Below are 9426 nucleotides of genomic sequence, written 5' to 3'. Positions count from 1 at the left end.
CGTCTGTTCTCTGTGGTGTTGGCTTGTGGCCGTTCTCGATGATGGATGCTGTCGTGACCACCCACAGTCACGTATGCGCCGTCCAAGCTCTCACTCAAGTCGGCTGACTCCTCGGGTACACCTGCCATAACGTCCGTTATCGTTCACTATATCCAAAAGACTGACTCGACACTCGACTCATTCCTTCAACAGAGGCCGGTACCTCACCCAGTTTTTTAACGCTCATAGACCTAAAGAAGGATCTCACGAACACTAATACAGTGTAGCGGCCAAGCTAAAGGGCAATTAAAATGAGAGTTTTTGTACATTTTTCTCTCGTTACTCATAAATCAAATTCAACCTCTCTTCAACTTGATCTCCTGAGTCGCTATATGTATTGCTCCCTCGATTTCTCTCAAGGAATATTTGAAAACGCGCTCTATTAACTGCATAAAATGTTTCCCCGTAATGTGTCTAAGATAATGCTTGAATATATATTATATATATGAAATATGAAATGAAGAATGTTCCTTTTTTTAAATGATCTGTATTTCAAACATCTATGAAATTGGTAAAATCTAAATATAATACTACTCACCACAATCTCCCTCTCTCCTACTCTTGAACAAAATTTAGAAATAAATAAATAAATAAATAAATAAATAAATAAATAAATAAATAAATACAGCCTTCTTCGTTATCTTTATATATTTTTTTTTTTATTTTTGTTTTGTTTTGAGGTTCTTTGCAGCAGTTTCTTAGAGGTACTTATAGACTGTATTGAAACATGGCATTAGTTACGTGGTAATCACTCTATGTTGTGAAAACCTAAATTTCGGTTTTTACATTACCTATATATAATATATATTTTACTTTATTTAGGTATTCTTGAATGAATTTGAGTTATGTGCATTTTATGCGTGTATATTGAATGATGAAATTGAAGAAACCTCGCTTTCAAATTAACCTTGTTTGTCGTTGCGTATCTCAGAAACTGTTTTATCGACATCCTTTCTATGCGGTTTTGGCGCACAGCTCTGTTTTCTTCGTGTTTTTTGCAAGACGTTTGATAGTTTTTCTCTATTTACACATGGATGAATAGATCAGTGCACGAAGTTTTGCCAAACTCTTCTCTCTTCCGTAAATTTTAACACTTTTGAGTCCCATTCGTTGCTATCTCTTTTACTCAGAAGCAAAATTATAGGAAGCAAAAAATGAGGGTAGGTGCCGCGAACTGATCTATAGACCATTCTATGCGCAGGAGTTTTTATGGTCCAAAAGTGACAATAACAATAACAAACCAACATTTTTGGCTGGAGTGAATGTGAGGATAACAAACTTCGCACTTGACAATGGGATTACGCAAGTGTGCATGTTATAAACGTCAAAAAACTCCATACAAACGATTTCTCGCGTCAAGAAAAGTAAGACACAAAGTTGGATCACTTTGGCACAAAAACAATTAGTCGAGTACTCGTAAAAGTTTGCTTGTGAACTTAACTGATATACAAGGAATTTATTGCTGAACTGTGCTCAAACCGTACCAGAATGAGTTTTACATAAGCACTCCTCCCGTAGTTTAAGTGAACCGAATCAGCGGCAAAAGAAAATAATTAAAATTTCAGTATTTGCAACCAGATGTTCCGTTATGACGAAACGGTCAAGGTATGGAACGCCCACAACGGCTTCTGTTTGTCGACGCTTCGGACACGTGGATCGCGGACAAGTGGCTAGTGCGGGGATGGACAAGACTGGGCATCAACACCCTAACGAAATTCTGCGCTTTTAACAACACCGTTAGCATCTACATGGAAATTATCACCCTTGAACAAAAGCGGACAAGAATTCGATGGCAAAACGTAGTTTGGTTTGGGAAGGATGCTGTGATAACGGCATCTAGTACTACGGATAACGAACCCAGTTGCGGCGCAGATTGAAGTGACATCCGACCGATAATGGCGCATAAGAGAAAGGCAGTTGGAACCATCTGAAGGAAGACCAATATGAGTTGCTTATCTCGCCCTGAGTAAGTGATATTATATTTTGTCTGAGGTTATTTCTCAGTAGTAATAAATGCATTTGTTAAATGAAATAGTTTTCTAATCGTATATTGCCATATCCTTTTGCACTGCAAATGTATTTATGATCGCTTATTCATATACATGATATAAAAGCATATCATCGAATTTGCTTGGCATCCTGGTGTTGCGTCTGAGTCTCGCTACCGGTGGTTGAGTTGATGACTGTTGATCACTTTCGGGTTTATCTATTGAAATAAGCAATTGAATCAGGTGCTGTGTAATACATTGGAGCAGTGTGAAATTTAACTTACCCGTACCTGGCAACTCATGAGTTGCATCATCGTTAATTTCATGTTCCTTGTTTTGAACCGGTTCTTCAAGGTTTTCAACGACTCTCTTGGCGTCCTCAACGTTCCGCGAATACATAACTCCTCGATCACTTCTAACAACAATTTTTGCACCGTCTCTCGCAAGTATAGTGTACTTTTCAGGACCGAAATTAGGGTCTGACTTGAGTCGTTTCAGTTGTGTTAGTACAACCCTTTCCCCTACAGTCAAATCTGATACTTTGGCACCCCGTCTGGAATCAGTATACTTTTTACTTTCCTGTTTCGACAAAGCGTCTTTCTCCTCTATATCTTCACGATCAAGTGCATATGGCGTGTTGGCTTCCCATAGGCAAGGAAATGAGCCCCGATACTTCCAACCAACTAATAATTCGAAAGGCGTTACCCCAAGGCGTGAGAGGGGTCGTTTCTTGTTGTGAGCGTGAACATATTGCTCGAGGGCCAGTCGCCAATTGATGTTGTCCAATTTCGACGCAGCTAGGGCTCTCTTGATGCCTTGGTTTTGCCGTTCAATCGCTCCATTAGATTGGGGACTCAGTGGTATGGACTTCTGGATTGATATGCCTTTGTTCTCCCAAGTTTTAACGAATTTATCGCTTTGAAAAGGTGGTCCATTGTCACTCTGCATGACCAAAGGATATCCCCATAACAAGAAAACCTTTAAATAAAAAAATGATTATTAGTGGAACTTACTAATTTTTTTTTTTTTGTTTATTCAATGAATACCTTGTTTAAAGCGGCAATGGTAGATTCAGCGTTGATTGATTTCATCTCAATCACATGTAAATATCTGGAGTACGTATCCACCATTACAAGGAATTCCCCGTAACCAAACTCTTTGTCTGTGAAAAAGTCGATTTGGAGAATTTCCCACGGTCCACGAGGAAGTTCTCTGCTTGTTAGGGGAATTGGCGGATTTTTCTTGGAAAGTAAGAGACATGTTTCGCATGACTTCACATATGCCTCAATTTCGGTGCTCATTCCTGGCCACCAGAAATATTCTCGCATTATACGTTTTGTGGACGAGATTCCCATATGGCCTTGATGGGCTGATTGAATAGCTTTCTGGCGCAATGCTTTCGGAAGAAGGACTCTATCGCTTTTGAATAGTAAACTTCCAAATACACGAAGGTCTTTAACCTGTGATTCATATTTTTGAAGTCCATTCTCCCACTGCCCAGTTTCTATGGCTGTCCGAATCTTGAATAGTTCCTTGTCTTTCTCGGAAACTGCTTCTATCTCATTCCAAGAAATTTCTATCGAACCCGTATCGAGAAAGTACAGCAAGTGTTTATCGTCAACATCGTCATCAAAGGATTTAACAGGTGCGTTTTGTTTGACCAGCCTAGATAGCGCGTCGGCAAGGTTCATGTTTCCTGGTATTCTGCTCACATTAAAAGTGTAAGGCTGCAGCCTTAATGCCCAGGATTCGGCTCTGGTGACTGCTCGTTTGCCTATTCTGTGCAAGCCACCGAAAATGAATTCATTAGCCTCAGAATCGGTCCTTATCGTGAACGGTATGCTCATCAAATACATTGAGAATTTTTCCACTCCCCATACCATCGCCAGCGCTTCCTTCTGCGTCTGAGGATATTTCTGTTCAACCATAGTCAGGGTTTTAGACGCACAGGCTATCACTCGAGGATTTCGTTCCTTATCGAACTGCACTAGAACCGCTCCTAAACCGTATGGAGACGCATCGACATATAGTTCAGTTTCATCGTACCTGCTGTAGTATCCTAGTGTCGTAATGGATTTCCATGCGTCGTTTTTTAGGTATTCGAATTCTTCTTCCAGCTCATGGTCCCAATAGAACCGTTCGGACCTGGCCAATTCCCGCAATCTCCAGGTTCTTTGCGCTCGGTGAGGGATGAACTTTTCAATAAAATTAAGCAATCCCAAGAAACTTTTCACTTCAGCAAGCGTTTCTGGACTCCTAAAATTCTTCAGTGATGAGATCTTTTCTTCTTCTATTTTCCAGCCATCAGACGATACGATAAATCCTAAGAACTTCACAGAACGTTGTTCAATTTCACATTTCTCTTCGTTGATGCGAACGTTATGGTTTTCCAAACAGCTTTTCACCTTCGCTAAGTTTCTATCATGCTCACTTTTGGTTTTCCCAAAGATCAAAATGTCGTCTAAATAATTGACAACTCCTTCACAGCCAGCAAGAATGATCGTTTGTAATACTTCCTGAAAAATATCAGGAGCATTACAGAGTCCGAAGGGAAGTCTCTTGTATCGGTATATTCCTTCCCCTGCGAAAAAGTTTGTAAGATGGCGGGAGTTTTCATCGAGCTCTATGTGAAAAAATGCATTTTTCAAATCTATAGTTGAAAACCATTCCGCGCCGTGAAGTTCCATCACAATAGACTCGAATGTAGGCATTTTAAATGGAGTCCTGTGAATATTTCGATTAGGGCCTCTCAAGTCTATAACAAGACGGATATCATCCTTGCCCTTGGGGACTACCAACAAGGACGAACAAAATGAGCGATCCATTTCGGGCGTTACTTCCTCTATAATACCTGAGGTCAATAACTCACAGAGCTTATGCTTAGTCAATTCCTTGAACGCTGATGGAATATGTGTGTACACGTTTCGTGAGGGTGGCAAATTCACATTGTATTTCAACGTGACTGGAGGGATATTAAACTTAGGAAATTCGTGTGGAGACTGTGTTATAGTCGAATCATATTGGACAAGCGACAACTGATTGTAACGTATTGGAACATTTAGTCCGATATCGAGTACACTATACCTAATGGCCGTGTTAAATCCAAGTAGTGCTCTTACTTCCTCTACAACGTAAAACTTTTCGATCATAACTGGTCGATCATCTGATATGAACAGCTCTGCTGAAAATGTGGCAATTACTTTGATATGTCCATCAGATGCATATGCTTTTAAGGGTTTATCTATGGAGGAATGTAGCGCCAACATTTTGGATGCCGTTTGTTTATCGGCAATTATTTCATCAAACGACATCTTCGTTAGTGTGTTCACCTGAGCACCTGAATCGATCATGAACTCTATTTCCTTTCCTGCAACTTTAGCGATTATGAATGCAGCAGCATTCGAAGGTCTTGAGTATTCTGTATGCATGTGTACGTTATCTATGTTCAGACTTTTTTGCTCTATTCTTGGAAGGCATACAGGCTTTGATGATGGCAATGATTCCTGGAAGTAATACATTTTTTTTTAGGTAATCACACTTGATGAACTACACTGGAACCACATGACTGATAGTCATACTGAATGGTGTCTGTGATTCATCTATATTATTTTTATGTGAGGAAATTAATCACGTAATAATTAATATTAATATTTATGGTCAATAGATTTAATTCTATTTTCCTTTGGTTAATATTTTTAGTAGATTTCAGATCAACTAGATCAAAGTCATGTGGTTACAATGTATTTTTGTTTTGTATTGCAAAAGATATAATTCTCATAAAAGTTTTTTTTTGTTTTTTTTTTTTAATGTTTATTATGTTTTTTTTTATGTTGAAACAAGAATATCGATAATATAAAGAAATAGCGATGATATAAACAAATAGCGTATTAAGAGGAGAAGTTCAGTTTAATATAAATGGTAATAAATGTAAAAAAGCCAGGTAGCCATAACCATGAATTCATGAATATTTATTCTGGATTTTCAACAGAATTTTGTACCTCGTTAACAGCTTCTTGTTGTTCGCATTTGGTTTTAATAGCCGCGATCTTCCTTGGCACACCTCCATCTTCAGAATCAATTGGACGCTTCCAAGATTTTGCCTGGGTTTCTTGGTTGGACGATGAGCATACACGAGCAATATGACCCACGCGGCCACACTTATTGCATACTTTGTCGGCTACTGGACACGCGAATGACTGATGAAAAATGCTGCCACATCTCCAACAGTTGTTTCCGCGTTGGTTGCGTAACATGCCTTGATTAAACCCTCTTCCTCCTCGTCGGGGACCGCGATTACCTCGTAGCATTCCCCTGCCACGCCAGTCCACATGGAAATTCCCATGACGCCGTGCTTGAAACTCATTATGCGTATTGGTGACCGATGCAACCGTAGACGGTTCGTTACGGCCATGACTTCGTTGAAATTCCTCCTCGTTCGCCTTTTCTAGCTCGCGATCGCGCACCAAGTCGATCAGATCTTTCATTGTACCTTGCTTCACCCAGTTTCTGTGAGCAAGCACTCGTACCCTGCTGTCGGTTGCGCCTTTCGTGATCACCCTTACAACTGCTTCCATCTCTTCGTCCATACTGTAGCTGCACAACTTGGCTGCAGTTGCAACTCGACGAACGAACTCAATGCTACTCTCTGATGGTGGTTGACACAAGTTCATGAGCTTTCCTCTTTGGGACAAGATGTATGTCCTGGATCCGAAATAATCATCTAGTCGTGCGATAGCGTTAGAAAATGGAGCCGTCATCTCGTCTGGCATTTCTGACGTTGAAACCGTCGTGTTGAAAATTTCACGTAATTTCGAACCGGACTTAATCTTGAAGACACCGAATTTTGCCTGCTCATCTGCTGAATTCACCAGCTGCAGCGAAGCGATCAGTATTTCCTTCCAATATTCGAATGCTCTTCTGTCGATTTCTGATTCTCCTTCCGTCGGTACACATTCCGGAACGTTCAGTGCTCCTAATGTCCAGTTATTCATCGTAGAGACTAACAACGACTCATTTCTGGAGTCAACACTTTCTTCTCTCATTGTACTGGAATAGGCAGGACGAAGTCCATTACCCATGTTCTGGTCCGCGGAGAATCTGATTAGCTGTTCACGAAGAGAGTTGTTTTCTTCGACAGATTTCTGTAACGCTTTCATAAGTCTTTTTTTTGATGGCTTCCTGAAATAATTAAAAATTCCTCAGTCTTATTTATGTACAGGTATTAGTGCCTACTTTTGTATTATTTTTTTTTTTTTTGCCAAGTTTGTTTCAAACGCTATTATTCACTTGTTATATTTATATATATGTACCAGTCAGGAAAAGGCAGGAAATCACAAAAAAAATGCCTAACTATTGCAGGACCTCTCAACGTCAAGCAAAACCGTGCAACACTGCTGAAATTCACTTTCAATTAGTTCCTTGAACTTAAAAAAACATCGTCTGCGAAGAGTGACGTCACATGCTAGTTATACATTTTTATTTTGGCGCTTCAATCTTGGCCACCATTTTTCTTTTCCTTTTTTTTTTTCGCAGTTGTACATTTTTGTTTTTGCAAATTTTACGAGCCTTCTGAGTTGTCCGGCATTTTGGTTTTTTTTTTTTTGTGTTTTGGATTGGAATGAATGAAATTTCTGTATTTAAACCACTTTATTTTAAATCCATGTTCACTAAAGTGTAACAACGATCTTGTGAATACAAAATTAAACGTTTCTATTTATAGCATGTATTTTTTTTTCTAGTTTTCGAGCTCCGTCAATCTCCGCCGGGCCAGCATTTTTATTTTTTTTTTTTTTCTACTTTTATTTTTTTTTTTTTAGTTTCACACCGGAGTTTATAAGCATTCCTCAATGAAATCAAACATATATATTTTAGTACTTCGCCTATCTCCATCGAAGTACACTATTCTTTTCATTAATTTTATTTTCCGGGCTCCGTCCATCTCCACCGAAGCCCGTGAGGTTCTGATCTTTTATTTTTTTTATATATTGTCTCATTTTTTTCGTTTTATACTTACTTATGGGATAAACCAGCAGTCGCACCGTCTGCGCCAATGTCGTGACCACCCACAGTCACGTATGCGCCGTCCAAGCTCTCACTCAAGTCGGCTGACTCCTCGGGTACACCTGCCATAACGTCCGTTATCGTTCACTATATCCAAAAGACTGACTCGCAGAGATGCCAGATTTTTTTCTATGCAATTCCGTAGACTTATTCGAATCTACGGATTTCTACGGATTTTTCGAAGGTGATATTTTTTTTTTTAGTTCTAAGGTGACATTTTTTTTAGTTCTAAGGTGATATTTTACGTTAAATGATAAATCGATGAAAGAACTTTTGAAAAACGACTAGGGACAGCCCTCTGGTACCATTGCGTAGGTGACGTCGGACTACGTGGTCTTATATAATAAATGTTATTTTTTAACTGCAGCAGGACTTGTGTTTTGTGTAGGAATAGGAATTTGAGCGGGGTTCTCTATGTTTATAATTTTTAGTATGACTATGATTGCCCTGAAAAGAAGCTTTTGATATGAATTTTAGTTGGGACATGTTCAGAAATTTAACTTTTTTGGAAAATCTTGGTGGCCCTGAAAAGGGCCGATGGTAGTACAGACATGAATACCATGATACTGTTGCACCTGTAGTTTTTGGCATACTTTCACTGATTGCTTCCCGGGGACCCTTGTTCAGCCATAACAAAATGTGCGCGTGAGGACTTCCACGGTGCTGAAACTCAACCGTGTCAAGCAGCTTGTTTAAGTACACACAGCACGTTACTAGATCATAATTGACCAGAGTTGCTATTTGTAGTGCAGTCAATTCCTGGATAGGATATGTTAAGTCATTGCCATTGTGTCCTTCTGACAATCGATGTAGGATATTCAACAAATGGGGCCACTTAATCTCATTTGCATCTCATTGAACAAACAAAAGTGCATTGCAAGCCTTCGGAAACTCTAAGGCGAAGAACTTTCATTGTCATATACAACAAATGTTCACTGGATGCCATCATGAAATATTTCATCCGAACTCATGGCTTGAATTTCCGTAGATGGCCGAAACATTTGCCAGGAAAAGCTATCTCTTCGCCGTGCTCGTCATATATTAAAAATGACAGATGAAACCCGTTTTGCGCAGGAGCGATCTCCAGGCATCATTCCAAAGGAGCGTTTCCTGTTGCCCAAGCAGCAATTCTGTCTCATTATCCACGGCAATGGTTTCCAGCTCAATTTAGGATCCAATGCAGGGGTTTCAAGACCATCTATGGCGATCTGAACAATAGCGGTGGTACAGTGGTGTCTTCATCTAATAAGAAAGCCACGTTTTAACCGTAGTTTCCTTTATAAAGTCGGACAAGTACGACGAGTTATGGATTACGTGCTTTTTGTGAACACGGTGAAGG

This window comes from Ochlerotatus camptorhynchus, unplaced genomic scaffold (assembly GCF_037179485.1).
Source record: "Ochlerotatus camptorhynchus isolate MF236.1 unplaced genomic scaffold, CSIRO-AGI_Acam_v1.1 ptg000621l, whole genome shotgun sequence".
Lineage (NCBI taxonomy): Eukaryota > Metazoa > Arthropoda > Insecta > Diptera > Culicidae > Ochlerotatus > Ochlerotatus camptorhynchus.
The sequence above is the reverse complement of the archived record's forward strand: the minus strand, read 5'-3'. Positions refer to the sequence as shown.